Source organism: Pogona vitticeps, chromosome 1 (assembly GCF_051106095.1).
Source record: "Pogona vitticeps strain Pit_001003342236 chromosome 1, PviZW2.1, whole genome shotgun sequence".
Classification (NCBI taxonomy): domain Eukaryota; kingdom Metazoa; phylum Chordata; class Lepidosauria; order Squamata; family Agamidae; genus Pogona; species Pogona vitticeps.
The window spans coordinates 339,874,233-339,901,074 of record NC_135783.1 but is presented as its reverse complement, the minus strand read 5'-3'; positions in this window follow the sequence as shown (position 1 = coordinate 339,901,074).

Below are 26,842 nucleotides of genomic sequence, written 5' to 3'. Positions count from 1 at the left end.
TTAAGCGAGGCACCACTGTATATAAAACTATCACAAAAGGGTAGCAAATGTTACTAATCACATTTGCTGTTCTTGTGTTGCGTTGTGTTGTGCTATATATTATGTTACTGCCAATGACTAGAGAGAATCTTGTGAGATTTTCTGCTTGTGAACATACCAAGTCCTGGCCCCTGCCTGTCTGTCTAGCTTATTTCCACTTGTATGTCATACAGTAGGGTTTCAAAAGTTATATTTGTCAAATAAATGATTACAGTTCCAGTCCTAAATATGCCCCTATTAGTTGACCTTTTTATTTTAACTATTTTTTCCTACAATGGAGGGAAGAATCAGGGAAGAAACCATTCCCGAAGGGCAAGAAAAAGAACAGATGAAGGCAAGGATCTTTTCTTCAGCCATTGGTCACAGCTCACGAGCTGTACTTATTTGTCCCTGAGCGCATAGTTTGGCTGCCTGTCTTCTCCAACTATTCAGTTTTTTCTTCTTCTAGGGAATGAAGGAACATTCCTTAGAGAAGTATGCTTTGATCTTTTGTGCTGTCCTTATCCAGCACTTTGAGCTATCCATGTTCTTGCAGGCATGGGGATCATTCCCTCCCTTGTCACCTGGAGGGACAGGCTCTTCTCTGAAAGAGCTACCTGCTGCCTCAGTTTCCTGTACGGAGGCTGCTAGCTCAGGCCTCAACTCCTTCTTCAATCCAGCTTCCCTTCTGCTGAAGCAGATCGTTCTGGCCTTCAGCCTCCAAGGATGCCAGCTAGAACATGACACAGATATTGCATTTGTAATGTTTACTGTTCGAGATAGCAGGAAGTGCTTGAGAGATTTGCTTAGGGGAACCAGAGAATATTTTCCTGCATTTTGCAATTTTGCAATGGTAACATCAACAGGAATGTCTTGCCAATGAGCAATATATCATCTCAAATGGCAATAACATTAACCATGATGGCCTAGTGCCCAAGCAAAGTAATGAGTAATCCAACCTTTTTCTTTTTAAAAATATTGGAAAAGCTCCGATTTGTAACTAGTTATTTCCAAGCTCCGTTGTGGAGGATACTGGGTTGGCAAGGAGAAGGCTCAAAATACTTACATTCTGAATCCATACTCATTCACACTTCTTCTCTTCTTCCTTAAGCCAAGATAGATTTCTGCACTTGCATCACTTTTTGGCACACTCACCCCCTGGTATAGGAAGGATTTACTGCATAAACACATTCCCCTCCATGGTTTAGGTATCTGGCTGTGGAGCCAGAGTTGACAGTTCAAATCTCTACTATGCCTGCTGGGAAAAAAGCCAGTCCCAAGTGGGGCCTCGACTTATGAACTTAATCCGTATTGGAAGGTGGTTCTTAGGTCGAAAAGTTCTTAGGTCGAATCTGCATTTCCCATAGGAATGCATTGAAAACCATTTAATCCGTATCTGCTCTTTTCCGTCCATAGAAACTAATGGGAAGCTGCTATTCTGCCTTCTACCACTAGATGGGGATATTTTTCTTTTTTTCCTTAGGTTCAGGAAAGGAGGGGGGAGGCAGGGAACAGTTTGCAAAGCACTTTAGCAATCTTTTTTTTTTCAACGAAGCCAATTTTAAATCATGTTTTAAAGCATGTTGTGCTGATTTTTTCAGCACAAAGACACACAGGCAGGCTTTTTAGGTGCTGAGCAAGCCTCCCCAAGCCTCTTCAGAGCCAGCCGATCAGCTGATAGGCGGGGAGAGGAGGGTGCAGGAGCGGGGGGGGGGGGGGAGAAGCACTAAATGGCTGCCAGGCTCCCTTCTGGTGTGGGCTTTTAGCTGTTTCCTGCTCTTTTTCCTGCTGTTTGGGGGCTACCAAGGCCTGGTAAGTGACTTTCTTTTATTTATTTTTAAGTTTCTGACCCTTTTTTCCCCTCCAGAAGCCTCTAAGGGGATGGAGGGGGCACTTTTTTCCTGTACGTAACTCGAGGGAAGTTCGTATGTTGAGTCCTTATTTCTCCTATAGGGCGGGTTCGTAAGTTGAATTGTTCGCAAGTAGGGTCGTTCGTAAGTCGAGACCCCACTTACTCTCAGAAGAAGGTAATGGTAAACCACGTTTGAGTATTCTTTTCCTAAAAAACCCTGGAAAGGGTTGCCATAAGTTGGAATCAACTTGGCAGCACACAGTTGTTGTTGTTGTTATTAGTAGTAGTAGTAACTTGTAACCCAGATCATGCTTCCTCCATACCTATATTGCTCGCTCACGTTGTTCTCTTTCTTTTAAGGACAAAACAGAAAAGAGAAATAGAGAATACGATTGTCAACAAGGCCACTGGCAAAAATGTGTATGCTAGGTAAAGATGCATAGAAAAATATGTATGTTATGGAATTGTGTGTATGTAAATAAGTGCTGTTTGTTTGTTTGTTTAAAAAACTCTGCAGATGGATGTGGAAATTGCACAGAACAGATTTACTATTGACTACACACAAAATGAATGCACATTGGTTCATCTATTCCTCTCTGACATTGACCTGTTTCTTTCAGACAGGCCAAATCTTCCATCGTAACACAAGGATCTTATCTCTTTCTGCAGCGGAGGAAGAGAAAGTGCTGGATTAAGCACAGCCTAAAATGTTGTGCTTCAGTTTTGCTAGGGAACTCTAATATAACATTTAAATTCCATATGGAAACAGGAGAAAAATGCAAGCAAAAACGGTTTTCCAAATGACATTTTTAGTCAATTATTTAGTGATTTTATAACAGACCACCCTCTTCTTTTGAAAGATACGCCTTCCTTTTTAATGCTTACCATTTGATGATACATGATAACACCTTCTTTTATTCTCTTTGACGTAATGGTTGAAGACAGTTTTTTTTAAAAAAAAACTGAGCATCTGTTGCTTGAACACCTTTACCTAATTTTTTCTCACTATTCTATTATTTGCTCTATATTGCAGAATTTCTTATGTGTTTGTTTGTTTAAATATTTGTAAGTATACAGCAGGACTGCAGTATCTGAGAGAGATCAGTTCCAAGAGCCCATCTGTGGATGCTGAAAAAGTGGAAGTATTGAACGCTATACATTGAAGTATTGAACGCTATACATTGAAGTATTGAACGCTATACATTGCATGATCTCTGTCTCTGTCTAGTGGCTTGTTCTGGTAACTACATCTTGAAAAAAAACACAGTATTTATTTATTTAGTATTTACAGATAGTGGGATAAGTGAATTAGTAGATACTGATACTGCAGGTAGGGAGGGCCTTACTGTATGCACAAAAGGGTCTGCTTTATTTTAATATTTGGTTTATAGTCTGTTAGTATGTACGAGCTTCACATATAGCCTACTTTTTCTCTAGCATGCTCAAAGAAGTCTGCATGGCTGTCTCTATGGCCCGGTACTGTTTGGGCCGCGGACCAGGGCTTGGAGACCTCTGATCTAAACCTCTCCCCTGCATGGCTGTCAGGCAGGCGAAGATGACCAGGGAGTGACTGCCCTTAGCCTGTCCAGGGAGCTTCCCAGCTCAGTGGGCACTAGAAGTGGATCTACCAAGTCTCAGCCGAGAACCATTACTAGGACACCACAGTGCCTGGTATTAAAATTCGGGGTAGCTCATCAACCGGAATTGGGGAGATGACCTTACCCCAAAATTTCAGGAGGAAGCAACTTCCTATTCTAGTCATGATACACCTTTAACCTTATTATTCTCAGCATCAGCATCCTATCTGTTTCATTGCTTCTCAGGTTTTATGAGAGTTTAAATGTGAAAGAGACATGGGGATATACTTTGGTTCTTTCAGTTGCTTTGTCTCAATTTTATATTGTTAAATGACAATAAGAGATAACTGCCAGCAAAATTTATTAACAGGCCATCTTAATGCACAGCATAGGTCAGGCACCTCGTTCTAACCATGTTTGGAGATCAGTATTTTCCAGCTGTCACACACCCGTTCTGACTACTTTGGGGCATTAAAGAGGATCTAGTTTGTTAGCAGTCAATATGATTTACAGTGGTGCCTCGCTTTACGATTGCTTCATTTAACGACGAAATCGCATAACAGTGAACGTTTTGCGATCGCTTTTGCGATCGCAAAATGATGTTTCCTATGGGGGAATTTCGCTTTGCGATGATCGGTTCCCTGCTTTTCCAACAGCTGATCGGCGGTTTCAAAATGGCCACCGGGTAAATAAAATGGCTCCCCGCTGTGTTTAGTGACGGATTCCTTGCAAGACAGGCAGCGAAAATGGCCGCCCTATGGAGGATCTTTGCTGGACGGTGAGTTTTAAGCCCATCGGAACGCATTAAACAGGTTTTAATGCATTTCTATGGGCTTTTTAATTTCACTTTACGATGTTTTCGTTCTACAGCGATTTTGCTGGAACGAATTAACATCATAATGCGAGGCACCACTGTATATGTAACCCCAGTGGAGTATTGGAAAAGTAGCACATGTATCTTGTACTTGTACTACCGTGTTTCCCCGAAAATAAGACAGGGTCTTATATCAATTTTTGCTCCAAAAAACACATTAGGGCTTATTTTCAGGGGATTTTTTTTTCATGTACAACAATTTTCATTTATTCAAATATGATCATGTCATCATCTTCTGGTTGCTGCACAATGCTGCACAATGGTGGAGGGCGGGGTTTCACTTATTTGGGGCTTATATTACGAGCATCCTAAAAAATCATACTAGGGCATATTTTCAGGTTAGGGCTTATTTTCAGGGAAGCAGGGTACATTCTTTCTTTCTTTCTTTCCTTAAGGGAGAGTGCCTGTACTGCCATCACTACAACCAATATGACGTTCTATTCAAACAATTCGCTGAAGTTTTTTAGCTGAGACTTTCTCTCCTCTGTTTCTCTCCTGCGTTTACCAAGATGGTGACCAACAAACTAAAACAAATGAATAAAGACCCCCCCTTTTTAAAAAAAATCTTGAATCATCAGCTCTCACACTCTGTCCTTTTCATTTGCCATTACGTAACCAGCTTTGTGCATATGATGAATTTTATAATCACAATCATCAGAGAACTCCAGAGTTAGAAGGGACCCTGTGGATCATCAGGTCCAGTCCCTGCCAGGGATGGCACCAAGGGGAATTGAACTCCCAACCGCTGGCTCCATGGCCAGATGCCTAAACAACAATTTATTGGTCTTTATTCATTTGTTTTGGGGACGTGGTGGAGCTGTGGGTTAAACCACAGAAGCCTCTGTGGTGCAAGGTCAGAAAACCAGCAGTCGTAAGATCGAATCCACGCGTCGGAGTCAGCTCCCGTCGCTTGTCCCAGCTCCTGCCAACCTACTAGTTCGAAGCATGTAAAAATGCGAGTAGATAAATAGGTACCACCTCGGTGGGAAGGTAACAGCATTCCGTGTCTAGTCGTGCTGGCCACGTGACCACGGAAACTGTCTTCAGACAAACGCTGGCTCGCTACGGCTTGGAAACGGGAATGAGCACCGTGCCCTAGAGTCGGACACAATTGGACTCAAAGTCAAGGGGAACCTTTACCTTTATTCATTTGTTTAAGCACTTTGTTAGTCATCTAATTCTCAGTGGTCAAAAAATATATATCTTAGTATCCTATGATAAATCCATATTTCAAATGCTGTTATATTTTTTTTTGTGGTGGCCTGTATTGAAAGTCCATGATACCATATGATATGGTAGAGGTAAGAATACATACCATTCTATCCCATAATAAGTATTAGTGAATGAATGGTGAAACAGACACGATGCTCATGTGTTTTATGAATTTATAGTTGATCCTAATAAATATTGCTGGCTTGTGGCATCCAGGATTTTGTTTTAGCTATATGAACAAATATGCCATCTCTCTCTTTTTCATTTCCTTTGAAAAATACTGTACCATATTTGCATGTTCAGGGCAGGATCTGCCATTGAAAAGCAAGTTTTCTGCTGTCTGGAAGAGATTTGTGCAGAAGATTTAAACCTCCATACGTGGCTTCAACTGACTCTTCCGTAGAGTTCTAGAATTCAGATTTATCCTCTCTTTTACATTTTATTATACAGTGGTGCCTCGCTAGACAGTTACCGCGCGCTCCCCTTGCTTACCAAGGGCGCGAAAACGCTGCTCCCCGGCCCCTTTTGGCTGTTCTGGCGGCCATTTTGGACCCGACGGACAGCTGATTGGCGGGTCGCAAAGCGAAGGTCGGTAAGCGAGCAGCTTACCAACCTTTGCTCTGTGAATTACCGCCTATCGCTCTACGAGGCGCCCGTTGTGCGAGGCACCACTGTAGTTGTCTTTTCATTTGCAGAGGGAGGCAAAGCTCCATCTTGCCTCCTTCCCAGTGGGCGTGGCCAGAGACCGTGTGATGCCACCATGACCGTCCGATTCATCAAACTCTACTTTCTATCCTTGGACTTTATTGACTGCAGATTTCCAGGGCTTAAAACACCCAGCCAAATTCTGAATTCCCTTGCTGCCTCTTTTCCCTATTATTTTTTTTAACCTCTTAACTTGTGAAGAGTTCTAGGGAATCCAAAGGCTTGCTTAGGAGCCTGGTCCCACAGACAGTAAAAGTCGCTCTCGTATCAGGTTCTGCTTTTTTAAAAAAGGACTCAAATTTAGGGGTACATACTAGGTACGTGCATGCACAGAGCAGAGTTCCAGCGGAGTACAGTGGGGTCTTGACTTGAGAACTTAATCCGTATTGGAAGGCGGTTCTCAAGTCAAAAATTTCTCAGGTCAAATCTGCATTTCCCATAGGAATGCATTGAAAACCATTTGATCCGTATCTGCTCTTTTCCGTCCATAGAAACTAATGGGAAGCTGCTATTCCGCCTTCGACCACTAGAGGGGGGATATTTTTTTTTCTTAGGTCAAGAAAGGTTCAGGGAAGGCAGGGAAAATACAGTCCAGGCAGTACAAGTACCAGGCAGTCTGAAGACTGTCTCCCAATCCACTCTCTAAACGCTGGGAGGAGTGAGGAAGCAGACAGGCACCCTTTTCACTGGCCAACAGTTAACTGAAAGTTCACATTTTGCACTTTCCCTGCCTCCCACGTGGGTTTTTTCAGTTCTTAACTCAAATCTAAGTACTTAAGTCAAGTCAATATTTTCCTATGAGAGTGGTTCTTAAGTCAAAATGTTCTTAACTCGAGCCGTTCTTAAGTCAAGACCCCACTGTAATTTTTTCTCCTGTTCCAGAGGTATGGTTATTTTCACGCGGATGTAGAATGAATTCATTGGAATTGATTGTACATATGTGAATGCCCTTGATAGGAGCAGGAAAACTCACTCTCGCTTGCCCACCTTCTTGCTTGCCCAACCAACTGCCCCCGCTCCTCCTTGATCACAAACTGGCCACCTCGGCCACCTGCCCCATTGCCCCCCCTGCCTGCCCAATCACCCTCCCACCTGCCCAATCCCTCCCCTTGCTCACTCTACCCACCCCACTGTGCTCCCCAGCCTGAACACAGGGCCGCCACCTGGGCCATTGGCCTGTTCTTCCCCCTCAACCCCCTTGATCGCCTCCATGCCTGCCTGTTCACCTCCTGCCAGCCCAATCATCCCCATGCCTCCTCGCTTGCTTCTGTGCCCCCTCACTCACCCCTCGCCAGCCCAATCACCTCCCCTGCCAGCCCAACACCTGTGACTGACCTTGTTTTGGCAGGCAGAGGCAGCCGTTTGGGGGGGGCAGCAGTGGCAGAGGCAAAGGTGAGGACACACACGCCAACAAAAAAAAAATCTTGGATTTTAGAAAGAAGGAAAATGAGTAAGCCAGAATTATCACTTTTTTCCCCAGCACAAACTAGTAAGAAACTTCTAAAAGAGCAGGATTTGGGGGGCTTTGGAATACAGGTCTTGTAATTAAATTGCATTCCGTATACAGAACTTAAACATTGCCAGCAAAAGGTATTTTCTGCCCAAAGCAAAGGTGGCACCCTCCATACACAAAAGCCAGTTGAATCTGTTTTTAGTTAGGATTCTTATCATTCTTCCTGCCTCACTGTGTATTTCTCTAATAAATGCCACTTTTCTTGTTTCCCCTAGAAGAAGAGGAAGAAGTCTAGGTGTGATTTATTTCTAAGAGTGAGGCGTGCTCCCCCAACCATATTGGTATTCAGAGCGCTGCAGCCTCAGTTTTTTAAACTCGGCTGCAGCGCACTCTGCTGACATGGAACTGGCCAGTGGGATATAGTCAGTTTGGTGGGTTGCCGGTTGTGCTGGCTTATTCTACTTCTTAATCATTCTTTATATTTTACTGTATGCAAAGTACTTTTCCTGTTGCATTTATCCTCTGTGCAGAACCGTAGGCCGTTCTGAAAAGGAGATTCCCAACTCTCTAATGGTTTCTTACCCTTCCCAGTCTAACAAATCCTCTGTGAGGAGGAAGAGATCTAAGATACCATTCCAGCTATTTTTCCCCCCAAACGGATCTATTGTTCTTGATGGTTTGTTCCTTCATTCATTTGAACAGGATTGCCGATAATAGAGGCTACCAAAGCAGAGTTGCATTTGGAAAGCTGGGAGGATTTATTATTTATGGGGAAAGGCAGTGTGTTTATCAAGCTAGGTGCAAGTGGAATGAATAAGGTCTGGGTATTCCAGTAAAAGATGGAGAAGAGGAGGAGGAGGAGAGGGGGGAGAAAGACATTTCTTTGCTAGCTGTGATGCTGCCGTACTGCACCTTTAAATCCAAGGGCTTTCTTTTGTGCTGTCACTTCAAATACTGAATGCTACTGGGAGAAGCCATGTGGCTATGTTCTCGTTCCCTTTCTCACTAATGGAGACTTTAGGGCAAATGCCAAATTGTTAGGCATGCGCCTGGACACACACACACACGAATTTTAAAAGAATGATGGAAAAGGAGGCTGTTGATGTTGTTCTTTCACAAAATCAACATGCCTGGGTGAATAGTTGCTGAGGAGAGAATATTGCAGAAGGAGCGTCCAGAGAAGAAGGCATTTTGGCAGGTGTAGTTTGTCATGGGGGGGGGGGTCAGGAGGGAAAAAACCCCAATACACTTGCTGAGTTTCTCTTGTTTACACACCTACAGACAAGCCTTTTTTTCTCCTGTGCCTCTAAATCACCCTCATCCGCTCCATAGATTTTGTAGGGTGAACAACAAATGTATGGCAGCTATATACCTTGTTTCCATGAAAATAAGACCTAACCTGAAAATAAACCCTAGTACGGTTTTTCAGGATACTCGTAATATAAGCCCTACCCCCAAAATAAGCCCAAGTCAAATGAAAAACCCGCCCTCCACCCTTGTGCAGCAACCAGAGATGACACAACTGTATTTGAATGTAGATTGTTGTACATGAAAAAAATAAAGCATTCACTGAAAATAAGCCCTAATGCATTTTTGGAGAAAAAAATTAATATAAGACCCTGTCTTATTTGGGGGGAAACACGGTATTAAGATGGTTGACTGATTTGAAGAAATGTAAAGACCGCCATTCTGTACATAGCTTCCCTGGGAGTAAGACCCACTAAACCAAGGAGAATATCCTTCCAAAGGAAAATGCATTGGGTGACGTTGTCAGACAATTTATCAACAAGCTCTCCATAAAACTGCATGTAAACAAGGAAGGCAAAATATAAAAGGCATGCTTTTATAAGTTGACACACATTGTGTTTTACAGCGGACCTCTTGAAAGAGTCGGCCCTTTCTCACCCCCACTCCCAAAAGGTAGATTCCTTTCCCTAGGTGGCAATTGCTATTTCAAACTTTTATAAATACTTGCAATTAGAGATTCTTCTTGAGTCAATTAAAATGTTAAAAGACATTAACACCACCAGAAAATAAACTGAATGTTGCAGTGTGTGTGTGTGTGTGTGTGTGTGTGTGTGTGTGAGAGAGAGAGAGAGAGAGAGAGAGAGAGAGAGATGTTTGACGCATGAGACTCAGCTGTGTAAAGAAACATTTCAGAGACATTTCTGTTGGAGATGAAAGCATGTTAGTGTTGGAGAGATACAATCAAGGCAGACTTTTGAATGCGAGAAATTACACTTTAAATGCTGAAGACTAGTCAACAAAAAAAGGCAAGCTACAGTGGTACCTCAGAAGACGATGACCCTGCTAAACGACGAATCCACATAACGATGACTTTTGCGATCGCTATAGTGATTCGCAAAACAATAATTCCAATGGGGGATTTTCGCTGGACGTTGATTAGGTCCGTGCTTTGCGAACCGCTTGTTGGCAAGACAACGATTTTTACAGCTGATCGTCGGCTTCACAAAATGGCTGCCCTGTGTTTTCCGGACCCATGCTTCGCAGGACAGCCATTTTTACAGATGATTGGCGCTCACAAAATGGCTTCCCTATGGGTGATCTTTGCTGGACGATGAGGTATTTTCCCCATTGGAACGCATTAGACGGGTTTCAATGCATTCCAATGGGGAAACGGATTTTACATGACGACGATTTCGCTAAACAGCGATTTCAATGGGACGAATTATCGTCGTCATGCAGGGCACCACTGTATTTGGCCACCTCTGGAAGTTGAGAGAAGCTCCTGTTTCCTGTTTTGATACTCACACACACCCTTTAAAGCTTTTCCTCTTCTAATGCTGAACAATGGATAATATCTGTGTCTGCCCTGAAAGGAAGAACCTCGCCACCAGGGCCGTATTAACTAATGGCCAGGTCCCTAGGCTTTCCGGTATTTTAGGGCCCTCCAGACTTCAGTCTTTCATCTGACTGTCTACAGCTGACTGTCTGACCCTGGAACAGTATGTACTAGATCGCTTCTGTCGTTGTTGTTGTTTAGTCGTTTAGTCGTGCCCGACTCTTCCTGACGCCATGGACCAGAGCACACCAGACCCTCTTCTCTTCCACTGCCTCCCGGAATTGGGTCAAATTCATCTTGGTAGCTTCGGTGACATTTTCCAACCATCTCATCCTCTGTTGTCTCCTTCTTCTCTTGCCTTCACACTTTCCTAACAGCAGGGGCTTTTCCAGGGAGTCTTCTCTTCTCATGAGATGGCCAAAGTATTGAACCTCAGCTTCAGGATCTGTCCTTCCAGTGAGCACTCAAGGTTGATTTCCTTCAAAATGGATACGTTTGATCTCTTTGCAGTCCAGGGGACTCTCAAGAGCCTCCTCCAGCACCACAATTCAAAAGCATCAATTCTTCGGCGGTCAGCCTTCTTTAAGGTCCAGCTCTCACTTCCATACATCACTACTGGAAAAACCATAGCTTTGACAATGTGGACCGTTGTCAGAAAGCTGAGGTCTCTGCTTTTTAAGATGCTGTCTAGGTTTGTCATCGCTTTCCTCCCAAGAAGCAGGTGTTTTTTAATTTTGTGGCTGCTGTCACCATCTGACAAAATGTTCCTTTAATATCTCCAATTTTCTTGAACAGATCTCTGGTTTTTCCCTTTCTATTATTTTCCTCTATATCTTTGCACTGTTCGTTTAAAAGGCCCCCTTGTCTCTCCTTGCTATTCTTTGGAAATCTGCGTTCAATTTTCTGCAACTTTCCCTATCTCCCTTGCATTTTGTTTTCCTTCCCTTCTCTGCTATTTGTAAGGCCTCGTTGGACAACCACTTTGCTTTCTTCCATTTCCTTTACTTTGGGATGGTTTTTGTTGCTGTCTCTTGTACAATGTTATGAGCCTCCATCCATAGTACTTCTGGCACTCTGTCCACCAAATCGAGTTCCTTAAATATGTTCTTCACTTCCACTGCGTCTTCATAAGGGATTTGGTTTAGATCAGAGGTCTCCAAGCCCTGGTCCGCGGCCCAAACAGTACCGGGCCATAGAGACAGACTTCCCACCCACCCCCGAGCATGGACTCACCCCAGCACAGCTGATTTTCTCATACTGGGCATGCCCATGCAAGCGCCGCACCGCTGTTTGCACATTTGCACAAGCGCACATGCACACCGTGTGAACGCCGCACCACCATTTGTGCATGCGCACGAGTGAGCGAGCGTGCATAAGTACCGTGCCACCATTTGTGCACGTACACGTGCTCATTCACACTCTCTGTTTCGCACATGCCCACAAGCTTGGGGGGTGCCACACCTTCCGCAACTGGTTCGTGGGGTGTAAAAGGTTGGGGACCGTCTATCCATAGGGGATTGGTTTTATGATCCAAATAGGTTTGGCTCCTGTGTGAAATCAGTGCAGGAAGCAACTGTTATTTTTGGATGCTATGGTTTGGGCACTGCTTCGTGAAACCTTCTGGAGGTCTCTTGACTGTTGGACTGGACCTTGATGGAAGTCATTCATGACCATTGTTGTTGAAGATTACATAGCATGGTCTCTGGGTCCCTCGGTTGACCAGTTCTGGTGATGCAGGTGAAAATACATATTCAGTGGTGCCTCGCGTAATGATTTTAATTGGTTCCAAAAAAACATCGCTATGGGAAAACATCGCTAAGCGAAACATGTTTTCCCATAGAGATGCATTGAAAACCGGAAAATCCGTTCCAATAGGAACGGATTGCCGTCCTTAAGCGAAAATCGCCATAGGAAACATCGCTAAGCGATACGTTTCCCCCATTGGAATGCATTGAAGCCTATTCATTGCATTTCAATGGTTTTGCAATGTCCGTTTTTGCAATTTTTCAATGCATTCCAATGGGGGAGAAAACCAGAATTAACACCTCTGGAGTGAAACATTAATGATGTTGTACTCCCTGTCACCACAAAAGATGATGCACGTGATTGTGGAATTCATAGAATTATAAAATAATTGAGTTGGAAGGAGTGTATAAGGCCATGGGGTCCAACCCCCTGCTCAATGATGTATTCAAATCAAAGCAGATCTGACACACAGTTGTCCAATTTTCTCTTGAATGCCTCCAATATGGGAGCACTCACCACCTGTCAAGGTAATTCGTTCCATTGTTGTACTGCTCTAGCAGTTAAGAGGTTTTTCTTTACATTCAGCTTCCTGTAGTTTGAGCCTATGATTACGCGTCCCGCACTCTGGGATGACCAAGAACAGATCATGCCTCTCCTCTGCATGACTGATTTTCAAGTATTTGAAAAGTTCTACCACATCTCCCCTCTATCCCCTTTTCTTAAGGCTAAATATGTTCAGCTTCTTCAGTATTTCCTCATAGAGCGTCGTTTCCAGTCCCCTGATCATACTCAGGGGAGTAGAAACCATCATCCTGGACATGACTACAACAGAACTCTTCAAAATGTTGAAAGAGAGAAAATGCCTTGCGTTGTGGGAGTGAGCAGAGTGAAAGTCTGAATTAGCCCCAGAATAGAACTGCAAGGGAAAAAATAGGGTGGGAGAGAAAAGAAACAGAAGAGAAAGGGGACTTGTTGGGCATTCTAAGGTAAAGGTAAAGGTTTCCCTTGACAATTTTTGTCCAGTCGTGTTCGACTCTAGGGGGCAGTGCTCATCCCCATTTCCAAGCCATAGAGCCAGCGTTTTGTCCAAAGACAATCTCCTGTGGTCACATGGCCAGTGCGATTTAGACACGGAATGCTGTTACCTTCCCACCTAAGTGGTCCCTATTTATCTACTTGCATTTGCATGCTTTCGAACCGCTAGGTTGGCGGGAGCTGGGACAAGCGATGGGAGCTCACTCCGTCACGTGGATTCGATCTTACGACTGCTTGGTCTTCTGACCCTGCAGCACAGGCTTCAGCGGTTTAGCCCACAGCGCCACCACGTCCTTCTAGAAGAGAGAAAAAAAAGAATCATGTCAGCTGAGTGGAGAAGACTAGGTCTCTGGATGGGTCCATGAGTAGACCTCCAGTGTTTAACCCTCCTGCTTTGCGGATTCTTTACCAGCTGAATTCACTATGCCCCAATGATAGTTACGTTACATTTGCTACATTCATAGACACCTGAACCACTAGGTGCTCAGAGGCAGCCACTTGCCTCAGACAGCAGATTTTGCAGTACCAGTGTATTTTTGCAGTCTATCCAAGGCATGGATCCACATCAATTTTAATGTACAGTTATCTCCAGATTATTGCCTATCTTCATTTCCTCAGTTGTGGCACTGGTGTGAGAGTTTGGACTGTAAACTCCATTGAAGTGGCATATTTTTCCCCACTTGTACTCTGCAGGCAGCTGTCCATGAAGTGTTCATGGTATTGATTATGAATATGAGGCTTGCCAGGTCTCAGAGAATGAGCTGCAGTGCCAGGAATGCTTCCCTGAGTCTCCAGGCCAGGCAGGAGCAGTGGTGGAAGGGAAGAAACAAATCTCGTTTATTGTTATGGGGTGGCCATAGTGTTTGGGTACCCAGCTCCAACCCACTCCAAATGGCACCAGGCCTTACTGGCTTCCTGTGTCTGCCCAACATGACACATAATATACTTGCTTAGGAGTTCAGACAGGGAACCCACAATGCCTATCTCACTCCCTCAAACATGCATGGAGAAATATTATGTTCCCAGTTCCTGTGACATCACAAGGCCCCATAGCATAACACCACAAAGATCCACCCCAGGCATTAGGCCTCAGATATAATGAGGGGATGGGGAAGATAATCCCATGAGAGCCACTGGCAAACAAGACAACATTTCAAAACCATTCTGGAAAAATACTTTTATTGGTTTCTGAAAAGAGGTTGAACGGGTATCCCAGTGCTCAGCGGAGACAGCCTGGTTCAGCTCCAGCAGGACGCCTGCCTTCTGGTCCCTTGCATCACCCTGGGGAAGACGACACTTCTGGCCCTGCAAAAGAAAGAGAAAAAAACAACTAAGGGGTGAGCTCGTCCACTGCCGTCAACCGGCTTCAACCCAGGCATATCCACCGACCAATGTTCTCGCAACTTCATCCTGAAGTTCCGCTTGCCAACATCCACTGGCTTCCACCAGGAATATCCACCCCGTTCATCTCTTCCAGTCCGCTTCTGAAGCCAGCCTCCACCAGCTCACGAATGCTTGGGTTACACACACTCCCCGGCGACATCCCCACAGAACATCAGCCAGCCCATTCACACACACATTCGCGCGCGCGCACACACACAAACACACACAAATACACACGGACACACACACACACACATTCACTCCCCCTCCGACACACGCCCGGGCTTCAGTCCACCGATATCCACACAGCTTCCGCCAACTGGTTTCAGGAGGCTAACGTCCACCGGCTTCATCCACCCACCTCTGCCAGCATCCGTCTTGCTTCTGTCTGCCAACGTCCACTAACTTCCCTCCGGTCCATCGCCAATATCAGCCAGCTTCAAGCCATGGGTCTCCACCAGCCTCGAGCTGTTAACTCGCAAGCCCACTTAGCAAGTTCAGAACTTGCCTTGGACAGAAGGGCTGGGTCCCCAGCAGCAGCAGCAGCAGCCTCCGTTCTTTCTACCGGACTGCCCTCTGGCCACTCGCCTCCCTTCTGGTCTCCTGCCCTGCCCAGCAGCCTCTTTTATCTGCCAGCAGAGAGGTGGGGCCCCTGTGAGGTCACAAAAGACCCAGGAGGATGCGGTTGGGTTCCCAAGGCACCACCACCACCACCACCACCACCACCCTCGGGATTGGCTGAATCATGAAGATGATGTCAACAATCACTCTGATCATGTGATTCACCCACAAAAGCTTGCATTTTATATGATTTTTTTTTTAATTAGTGGCCTATAAATGTATCCCCTGTCACCAAACCCTCTGATTGTTAAAATCTCCCCATGTTGGCCTTCTAGGCTGGTGCTCCAGAAAGTTATCTTCGAGCATTTGCAACAAAAGGAACTTTACTAAGCTCTGAGCTAGGGGGGAAAATGAAAGTAATAAATAAATAAATAAATAAATAAATAAATAAATAAATAAATAAATAAATAAATAGATAAATAGATAAATAGATAAATAAACAAATAAACAAACAAACAAACAAACAAATAAATAAATAAATAAATAAATAAATAAATAAATAAATAAATAAATAAATAAATAAATAAATAAATAAATAAAGGATGGACACAGTCACACAATGTAGCCTTTGACCCTTTGGGGGGGGGTTGCCTCTCTCTTTTTGTTTCTTTTTGGACTTTATTCCTTGCCCTTGCCATGAAAAAGATACTATAAGGAGTCCGTTTTAAAAAACTCTAAGTGTTTGAAGCACATACCAGTATTTTAACACCATCCCTGAACTACCAAAGATGCAGCTGTGTTTCAAAGATGCTCCTGGCCGTTGGAACTCCCTCCCACTGGAAGCCAGACTTGCTCCATCTTTGCTGTCCTTTCATAAGCAGGCAAAGACCACCTTCTTCAGGCAAGCTTTCCCTTATTGACTGGCTGCCTGGGTTGGAATTTTTAATGGACTGTTGTGACTTATTGCTTTGAACGTGTTTTTGGTTTTGATTTTGTTTACTGTTTTTAGTGGGGTATTTGTTCCTGCAAACTCCTTTTTCCAGCAGCTTTTTAAGTGTGGCTGTCAGGAACTGAACCTGCAACTTCCAGTTGTTCCTGTCACGTTCTCCATTGCTGATGCCATCATTGGCCTTAGGTGGCCTTAGGTTATAGATTCCAGGTAATAAATTTCACTATTATTGGTGCTTGCATACTGGTGTTTGCATAAGGCTTGAGTAACTTACCCTGGCTAATTGAAAGGTGCCAAGAAATGTCTGGGTCACATGCCTGGTCATGCGCCTGATTTGTTCAACCAGAATGTACCCCAGCACTTCATCAAACAGCTGCAGGTAGCCATGGCAAGTTACTCAAATCTTATGCAAGTGCCAATAGGATTTCAATTAAAATGTCTTTAAATAGAAAGTACTTCCTTTCTGTCTCCCGTTCAGCATTGAACACATTACAGTGGTGCCTCGTATAACGAGTGCACCGTTGAACGATGAATCCACATTGCGATGCGGATTTCCCCATCGCTAATGCGAGGGCATTACGATGGGAGAACAGCTGTTCTGCGGCCAGAACACAAAAAATGGGTGCCGGTACACCCAAGATGGCCGCCGGAACAAAAAAGGCCGCTGGTACACCCAAGATGGCCGCCAGAACAAAAAATGGCCGCCGGAACACCCAAGATGGCCGCCAGAACAGAAAAAATGGGCACCAGTACACCCAAAATGGCCACTGGGATGCTCAAAATGGCTGCCGGTACACCCAAGATGGCCGCCGGAACAAGGGAAAACATCGGAGAACGGTGAGTTTTGGGCCCATTTGGGGTTTTTGATCCGTTTTAGGATGTTTTCCCATAGCGAAGGTTAATCCGGAATGGATTAACCTCGCTATGCGGGGCACCACTGTATTGCAAAAGTACTGCAGACAGTTGGATAGACATCCTTTCTTTCAGGCTGGGCATACAAGAGGATCGTAGTATCTGCTGGATGAGTATCCACGTTTTCACTTATCTGTGTTCTGAAATTTTGAAAACGATTGAAAGGGGGGGGAAAAAACCTAGAAATAAGTATTTTCACAATGTATTTATCTGAACTGGCCACTACAGGGAGCCAGAGACCATGCTATGTATTGTTGTGGTGGTTCAGTTGAGGACTTAACTGAGACCAGGCTGTGAGTGTTGAAGGGAATCAGCCAAGGAGTGCATCTGGAAGCAATGACTAATCTACAGAACAGAATCAATAGAAACTGCAGATAGACAGCGGTGCCATTCCTTTTTGGGGAAAAAAACTGTCTGGTTCTAGAAACTATGACAATGCAGTCAGCACTCCTGCTTTGCAGATTTTTTACCAGCAGAATTCACTGTGCCACAATCATAGTTACGTTACATTTGATATGAACTTTTGGAAAACTGGATGCCTCCAAGCTCACATCTTTGTCACTATACAGTAGGACCCTCTATCCATAGGGCAGAGGTCCCCAACCCCCAGTCCGCAGCCCGATGCTGGTCCATGGCCTGAGCCAAACCGGGCCGTGGAGAAGACTTCCCGCCCCCCCTGCATGCACTCTCCCCTGCACAGCTGATTTGAACATGCTGTGCACACTACATGTAAGCGCCGTGCTGCCGTTTGTGCATGTGCACGAGTGAACGAGTGTGCATAAGCACCGTGCCACTGTTTGTGCACGTATGCACGCTCATTCACATTCACTCGTTCACACATGCCCACAAGCTTGGGGGGTGTTCCGCCTTCTGCAGCCGGTCCATGGGGTGAAAAAGGTTGGGGACCCCTAGTTTAGATTATACCTGACTAGCCCAGTGGTTTTTCCTACTTTCTTCAGTTTAAGCTCAAATTTTGCTATAAGAAGCTGATGATCAGAACCACAATCAGCTCCAGGTCTTGTTTTTGCTCACTGTATAGAGTTTCTCCATCTTTGGCTGCAGAGAACATAATCCATCTGATTTCGGTATTGCCGATCTGGTGATGTCCATGTGTAGAATCGCCTCTTGTGTTGTTGGAAAATAGTGTTTGTGATGACCAGCTTGTTCTCTTGACAAAACTCTATTAGACTTTGCCCTGCTTCATTTTGAACTCCAAGGCCAAACTTATCTCTTGACTCCCTACTTTAGAATTCCAGTCCCCTATAATGAGAAAAACATCTTTCTTTGGTGTCAGTTCTAGAAGGTGTTGTAAGTCTTCATAGAGTTGATCAATTTCAACTTCTTCATTGGTGGTTGGCGTGTAAACCTGGATTACTGTGATGTTGAAAGGTCTGCCTTGGATTCCTATTGAAATCATTCTATCATTTTTGAGATTGTATCCCAGTCCAGCTTTTCTCACTCTTTTGTTGACTATGAGGGCTACTCCATTTCTTCTATGGGATTCTTGCCCACAATAGTAGATATGGTAATCGTCTGAATTGAATTTGCCCATTCCCATCCATTTTAGTTTACTCATGCTGAGGATGTCAATGTTTATTCTTGCCATCTCCTGTTTGACCACATCCAGCATACCAAGTTTTATAGATCTTACATTCCAGGTTCCTATGCAGTATCTTTCTTTGCGGCATTGGACTTTCCTTTCACTTCCAAACACATCTGCAGCTGAGCGTCCTTTCGGCTTTGGCTCAACCACTTCATTAGCTCTGGAACTACTTGTCCTTGTTCTCTGCTCTTCCTCAGTAGAATGTTGGACACCTTCCAACCTGAGGGGCTCGTCTTCCAGAGTCATTTCTTCTAGCCTTTTTTTTCTGTTCATGGAATTTTCTTGGCGAAGACACTGGAGTGGTTTGCCAGTTCCTGCTCCAGGTGGATCGTGTTTAGTCAGAACCCTCCACTATGACCTGTCCTTCTTGGGTGTCCCTGCATGGCATAGGCCATAGCTTCTCTGAATTACTCAAGCCCCTTCGCCACGACAAGGCAGCAATCGGTGAAGGGGTACAGATCGCTGTACATAGCCCTATATCCATTTTGAGGGTCTCCTGAAGAAATCTATTTGCAATTTAAAAAATATTTTTATTATGCAAGTAGAACTCTTCAGGAAAGCACATTTTGGGGGTATAATTTTTCAGTTGACAGGACCCCAGTCCCTGTGGGGCCCCTAGGCTCAGCCTACTCTGTATTATTATTCATAATACGGCCCAGCTCACCACTTCTCAGCCTTCTAAACGCAGCACAATGGGGTATAGACTGGGATTTTGGCGATGTAAGATGGGGGATGTACAAAACTGGACGGCATTGTCCTCTGAGCTGGGGGAGTAAATTACCCCAGATTTCAGCTATTGCAGAAGCCCCTTCTGCGAGCATAGAGCCCTCCTCCCACATGGAAGGCAGGCACTAATAATAATAATAATAATAATAATAATAATAATAATAATAATAATAATAATAATAATAATAATAATAATAATAATAATAATTTATTGTCATTGTAAGTATATACACATACAACGAAATTCACAGACACCCAAAGACCAGACACATGCACACACATAAAATTCCCCAAACACTCCCCACCCACTAAAAGTCCCCCACTAAAAATACAAACATCTACACCACAGGCCAAGTAACACAGTCCAACTAATTATTCTCTGCTGGTGGTCTTTAAGCTCATTATTAATTGCAATTATAGCTCTGGGATAAAAACTATTGAGAAAACGTGTGGTCCGAGTCTTAATTGTTCTATATCTTCTGCCAGATGGTAACAGTTCAAAAAAGTTATAAGCAGGATGGGAAGAGTCTCTCAGGATGCTATGTGATTTCCTTAGACAGCGGGATGTGAAGATGTCATCCAGGGTTGGTAGCTGGAGCCCGATGATATTCTGGGCAATTTTAATGGTTCTCTGTAGAGCTTTTTTGTCTGCTACAGAGCTACTCCCAAACCATGCCAGAATGCCATAGGTTAGGACACTCTCAATGGTGCTACGATAGTATGACAGAAGCAAATGCTGAGATAAATTTAACTTGCCGAGCATTCTCAGGAAATACAGCCTCTTCTGTGCCTTCTTCATTAGCATGTTGGCATTTATAGTCCATGAGAGGTCCTCTGAGATGTAAGTACCCAGAAATTTAAAACTACCAACTCTCTCCACTTCCTCACCGTTTATGTACAGTGGTAAATGTACATTTTTCTTCCTCCTAAAATCAATTATGAGTTCTTTAGGTTTTTGTTTATGTTAAGTGTGAGATGATTTTCTTTACACCAAAGTATCAACCTTTGTACTTCCTTTCTATAAGCAGACTCATTGTTCTTATTTATGAGCCCCACCACTGTCGTATCATCCGCAAATTTAATAATTGCATTGGTGTTATACAGTGGGATGCAATCATGTGTGTACAGGGAATAGAGGAAGGGACTTAGCACACAGCCCTGGGGAGCTCCTGTACTTAGTACCAGGGTAGAAGAATGGTGAGATCCCATCCTTACTGACTGTGGCCTATCTGTCAGAAAATCCTTTATCCACATGCAGATCTCCTGAGGTAATCCCAGGCTGATCATTTTTAAAACCAACCTATTTGGTAGAATGGTATTAAAAGCAGAGCTATAATCCACAAACAACAGCCTCGCATAAGTTCCCTGATGTTCTAAGTGGCTCAATACAGTATGGAGTACAATGGACACAGCATCATCAGTAGATCTATTTTTCCTGTATGCAAATTGCCATGGGTCCAAAGAAGGTGGAAGACTAGCCTTAATATAATCCAGCACCAATCTCTCAAAACATTTCATAACAACAGATGTTAAAGCTACTGGTCTATAATCATTGAGAGATACCACATCTGACTGCTTGGGGACTGGCACTATAATAGACATCTTCAGGCAAGTGGGGACTGAACACTGCAACAAGGATAGATTGAAAATATCCGTAAAAACTCCAGCTAATTCTGTAGCACAGCCCCTAATAACTCGTCCCATGATTCCATCTGGTCCAGCTGCCTTTCAAACGTTAATATTCTGGAAAGCGCGTCTCACATCTGAAATCTGCAGTACTAGTGGTTGTCTGTTGATGGTAGATTCTAGTGATGTATTATAGACAGTAGGTGCTGGAATAATGGTTGTTCCTGTTTCCACCTCAAAACGGCTGAAAAACTGTTTTAACTGCTCAGCCAAAAAATCACTGCTGCTACACAGACTGTTTTTGTTACTCTGCCCCGTGATTTGTCGTAGGCCATGCCATACTCTACGATTGTCAGAACTCTCAAGATGTTGCTCAATTCTCTGGCTGTACATAGCTTTGGCATCCCTAATGCCCCTTTTCAGTTTAGCTCTGGCCTCTCTGTACTGTAGTTCATCATCAGAATGAAAAGCAGCATTTCTGGCTTTTAATAAAAGGCGCACTTCTCTATTTAGCCAAGGCTTGTTATTAGAAAACACTCGTACTTGTCTGGTGGTAGTAATAACATTGATGCAGCTTTTGATATAAAATAGTACTGTCGAGGCATAATTATCAACATTGTCCTCCTCAAACAGTGTCCAATCAGTGCTCCTAAAGCAATCTTGAAGTTGCTCAGTTTCATCCACTGGCCACACTTGTATTTCTCTAATTGATGGTCTGATTCTTTTAACAAGAGGTCTGTATGATGGAATCAAAAAAAGAGATATATGATCTGACTGTCCCAAGCTAGGCAATGGCTTCGTCTTATATCCATGCATGATGTTACTATATACCTGATCCAAGGTATTTTCCCCTCTAGTGGGACAGTCCACATACTGATAAAAGTTAGGGAGGATGGTCTTTAAATTGGCTTGATTGAAATCACCTGCTACCACCAGCACTCCATCTGGGTAGGCCTGCTGCTGTTTGCTAATAGCAGTTAACAAACAACTCAAAGCTGTGGTTGTGTTAGCATCAGGAGGTATATATACTGCTGTTATTATAACAACATTAAACTCACGAGGCAGGTAAAAGGGGCGGCATTTCACTGCCAAATACTCCAAATCAGGAGAAGAGTGAATGTCCGTTATTTTAATATCTGTGCTCCAATTATCGTTTGTGTAAACACAAACCCCTCCACCTCTGCTCTTCCCACATTCAACAGATCTGTCTGCTCGATGTACTCTGCGTCCTTGTAGTTCAATTACCTCCCCTGGGATGGAAGAGTCAAGCCATGTCTCTGTAAAGATCATAACGCAACAGTCTCGAATATTTTTCTGTAGGGAGATAGTAAGTTCCAACTCCTCAATCTTGTTGGGTAGAGATCTAACATTTGAGACAAAAAGACTTGGCAATGCAGGCTTGTGAGGATTTTTGCCTAACCTCACTCGTAGACCGGCCCTGCAACCTCTTTTCTGCTTGCATTTTCTCCCTGTTCTTTTCTTCCTGACAGGGAGAGCAGGGGGAGTAACCCCCGGATATGCAGGCAGTCTTAAAAGCTCAGCTGGGATGTTGTAAGTTGAGACCGTCGATTCAAAGTTGTAACCTTCTCTGCCAATAGATAATAATTCTTGTCGACTGTAAATTACTTGTGCCTGAGCATGTAGAGTCCATAATAAGGGCCGATCTCTGGAATGCCTAGCCGCTGCAAGTGCTTGCGCCGCCATCTTTCATGAGGCCATGCTTTCAAGAGGCAAACCTGCAAAGGAAAGAAAAGCTCCCAGTTGTGGCCTTTCTGTACGTTGAGCTGGCAGTTGCAGCCACAGAAGTGAGGCTGATGAGAAACGTTGCCTGGTGTAGGAGTGGGATTTTGCAATAAAGGAAATGCAGCCGAGAGCTCCTGCCGCTCACCCTGCCCAGCTTTGCTCTAAGAAAAAGAAAAGCTCGGTGTCTGGTTCATTCCAAAGAGATGATGAGAGAGGGTCAGAGGCCTGTGATCTTGGACTTCCTGTGGCATTCTCTCGGCTGCCCCTGCTTCTGCTGTTCCCTGAATGAGCCACACAAATTAGAAACGAAAAAGGCGATCTGAGCCGCCGAGGTCAGTAGGGCTTTTGAGGACCAGAGGATAAACGAGTAAAGAAAAATCAGGCGCTAATGACAACTGAAGAGGCTGGTACTCATGATCGCTTATCTCACACTTAGCAAAATTAAGAATACAAAGAGTGGCATCGTCAAAGCCATTCGAGGAAGGCTCCTTTGACACGGGTTGCGTTAAACTTTAGGCAGAGTATGATGAGAACTTGGAAGTGACACATAATAAGTAAGGCAGCATGTTACTTCTGAAAGGCAGTGACAAGGTAATAGGTTTTTTAAGGTAAATTCTAAAGTAATTGTTATAATTCCAGTTCAGCGGTTCGTGAAAGTTCAGCTGTTGGCCCAACAGGTGTTCTGTGGTTCGGATGTGGTTCCAAGCCCCGCCTCCTCCAGGAGGCACCCACTCAGAGGCAGCGCCCAGAGGAGGTGGGGCAGGGAAGCCGGAGTGCTGCCTCTGAGTGGATGCCCACTACGGGAGGAGGCGGAGCTTGGAAACATCAGAACCACGGAATACCTGTTGGGCCGATGGCTGAACCGGCATGAATGGCTGAACCGGCAGTTTCTGCCCATCTCTAATAATAACCAATTTATGCGTGTATCTCCCAGGTATTTTTAAAGGGAAAATCTGGAAATATTAAAAGCCTTTTTTCTATTATTTATTTATTTATTTATTTATTTATTTATTCATTCATTCATTCATTCATTCATTCATTCATTCATTCATTCATTCATTCATTCATTCATCTATTGGCCATTTCTCCAGTTTTTAACATGCTTTCTTGTCCGTTTCCTCCTTTTTACAGCTATCGCAAGATCTCATAGATCTCCACACTGAAATGTGTGGAGGGGTGGTGTGAGGGGGGTCACTGTCAGCACCCTGGGTGAGCCATCTGAGGCTATAGCTCCTTAGCAGGAATGGGAGAGGAATGACAAGTGCCAGAGAGGGAGCTGGATGATGAGGGCCACCTGCAAGAGGGAAAGGCAATGGTGGAGGCCAGGATAAAGGGGGGAAGACGGGCAGGACATCAGGGAAAGAGGGAGAGATGGAGACTTTGGAGGAGGAGGAGGAGAAGACAGAGAGAGAGGTCCTTGAGGTTTGGGATGCCCAGTCAGCAGAGGCTCCAGAAGGAGAAGAGGAGCCGACACCAGTATCCCCCACCTGGATCTACCAGCTGTTCTTGAAAGGTCTCCATCCAAGGACAATATTCACCCTCTCTTCCCGCTTTCAGAGGCTAGGACTCCCAGGGCAGTCTGTGGCTTTAAAAGGAAACCCTCTTGAAAGGACCTTCCCTGCAGTGAAGTTGGGATGGTGGGATGGTTTTGTGCAGGGAACTCAACCCTCCAAGAAGCTCCCAGATGGAGTTACGGACAGTATTCCTGTTCCTAATGGTTCCTCCATTCCAGTAAAGGCTGTTCTTGGCCATCTCACTGGAGCCCCTTGGAATTATTGCTGGGAGATTTGGCCGCTGCCAGCATTGCCAGAGGTGAATCCAGTAGCGCTCACAGATGAATGGAAGTGTTTGTGCCTTCAGACTCTTAAACCCCCAGAGAATCTAAAGTTATTTTTGACTATGACTCCCAGAATCCACCAGCTTGGGTTTTGGGTTTTGTAGTCCAGGAAAGTAACTCCTCCTAGACCTCCCAAAAATATGGCCTTTTGTGAGTTGTACGCTTGTTTGGAATGGTTGTAAATATTTGGCTCTTTTACAGGGAAGATGTAGGACATTCCTGAATTGCTTAAAATCAACTGCCTGTATATCTTATCTGTTATAAAGAGCAACCAAAACTTTGGCAGGAAAGCTATGCTGTGTCAGCTAAAAACCCATCAAGGACATTCTGGAAACTGTTAAGAACTACCAACCTCTAGCAGGAGACATCTTAATTTGATTAGATGTTTAGCTTGTATTTTGTTTCTTGCACCTTGTCATTACTAGCAGGCTGGAAAGACAGAGGCAAATACTCCCTGGTTTCCTCTAATTGCTGTTAGAACCGAATCCTGATCATTGTACCTGGGGAATATTAAATCAAACAGTGGCATAAGTCCTGTCAACATGTCACTAAAAGCGCTTTAAATTCCTTGAAAAAGTAACTTTTGAAAGTAACTAGGTGTTATAACACCTAAGTCCCTCAAGGAGGTAAGAGGGATGGCTTGTAGAGAAAGGGCCTTTTCGGCAGCTGCCCCCAGACTATGGAACGCCCTCCCAACTGAAATTCGTCTGGCGCCGACGTTGATGACATTTCGGCGCCAGGTCAAAACCTTCCTGTTCCAGAAGGCTTTTAATTGAAATAACATCAACTGTGGGTCCTGATGATGGCAATTTTAATTGTATTTTAATTGTATTTTAATAATTTTATTTTTATTGTATTGAATTTTAATTATTGTAAGCCGCCCAGAGACCTCTGGGTAGAGTGGGTGGCATATAAATTAAATAAATAAATAAATAAAAATAAATAAAGTCACATTAGAATTACCCCTTAAACCTAAAAAGTAATTTTGTAGGTGATAGTTTCCTTGTGACTGAAAAGTGACAAGTTACATGTAACTATTACTTGTAGTTAATTCTTTCCCTGCTCAGTCCTCCATGAACTGGTCAACTTCTTCTGCCCTGCAGCAATTGATTATATATCCAGCACACTTATCCCCTTTAGGCTACCCCACATCAGCTCAAGGACTGACTTGTCAGTTTGGTTAGGAAATACACAGCCAGTCCTTCTGTAGGGCTTTGGCACTGACAACCTTTTGCCCTGATGGTCTTGCTGATTTTGGACAATGCACAGGCCTACTCAGAACAAGTTCCACTGAATTCAGTGGCTTATTCCCTGATAACAGGGTATGTACAGCTTCAGCCTAAGTGATCAGAAATGGAGGAACGTACAGGGGTTACAGGACAATCCTCGATGCAGCAGTATCCTGGGAGTTGTAGTTTCAGAACACCAATGTTTCCTATGTTTGATTCATAAAGCAACCTCATTCCATCTCTGGAGCTTGGCTTGCTCTCACAGCATCACAGGTTAGGCATTCCAGCAAACCACCCCATATTCTCCCATTCACCTTCTGATAAACATTTCAACATCTGCTGAAAGATTCGGTCTTCCTGGTCCCAGAGGCAGAGTTGTATGGGCTCGGGTCTACTGCTGCCCTCTGCTGGAGGATAGGGATATTGACACATGGTTTGGGTTTGATCTGTTTTTCTATAATGCTCAAAAAAATGACTCTTCTACTTCCATACACATTCAAGACCTTGCTGGTGGAAAGCCAGAACATTTATTTACATTGTTTGAAATTCGATTTTTATCTGGTCTTGAGGCTTGCCTTAAAATAGATTTCTAAAAATTCTAAGAGGCAAAACGAAATAAAATAAAATTTTGACTAAAAGGATTCCAGACACACCACGAAAGCAAGAAGCATTGATCTGGGAAGACTGTCAAGAGACATCCAGCCCTACTCAGTGTACTGGCAAGAATTAAACTGATCCTGACAGATATTCATCCAGCCTCTTCATAGACAGTTCCGGAGAATTAGACTTCACAATACAGCTGCCTGTTCCAAGTTCGAAACTTTCTGATGCCCGTCCAAAGGCGCTCCACTCATATTAGGATCTGTTGCTTTTTATTTTTCTTGCCAGTCTCTTTGAAATTTTAAAAGGTTAAAAAGTAGGTAAATATCCCTGCTTCTTCTCTGGAAGTCTTCTAGCACTTTATTTATTGAAATTAATAATATTTATTGCATGTACTG